We start from the raw sequence: 413 nt of genomic DNA on the forward strand, positions 1-413 counted from the left end.
TTTGTATGTCAATAAATAATGCGCTTATACAAGAAAAAAATATCGAAATAAAAAGCTTAAAAAATTAAAATGATCTATCTGTGTACTTTAGTTGTGACCTAAATTGTAACTATCATTTATAATAAAACTAGTAATTCTTATTTGAAAAATATTAGCTTTTAATGTACGGAGGCAACTGTACTTCTTACATTTTTATTTATCTAGATTAATATGATGGCTTAATTATGATTATCTAAATAATAGGTCATAAAACATTTTCTATAACGAAATTATGAAAAGATTATCAACGGCAAAAAATCTAAAATTGGAAGACAACTGCTATACCTGGTTTAAAAGAGTATACCAGTGAATTAAAGTAGGCAAAAGCCAGCGAGTTCATCCTATGAGAAGAATCGGGAGAAACTAGCACCAAA

Source organism: Penaeus monodon, chromosome 27 (assembly GCF_015228065.2).
Source record: "Penaeus monodon isolate SGIC_2016 chromosome 27, NSTDA_Pmon_1, whole genome shotgun sequence".
NCBI classification, from domain to species: Eukaryota; Metazoa; Arthropoda; class Malacostraca; order Decapoda; family Penaeidae; genus Penaeus; species Penaeus monodon.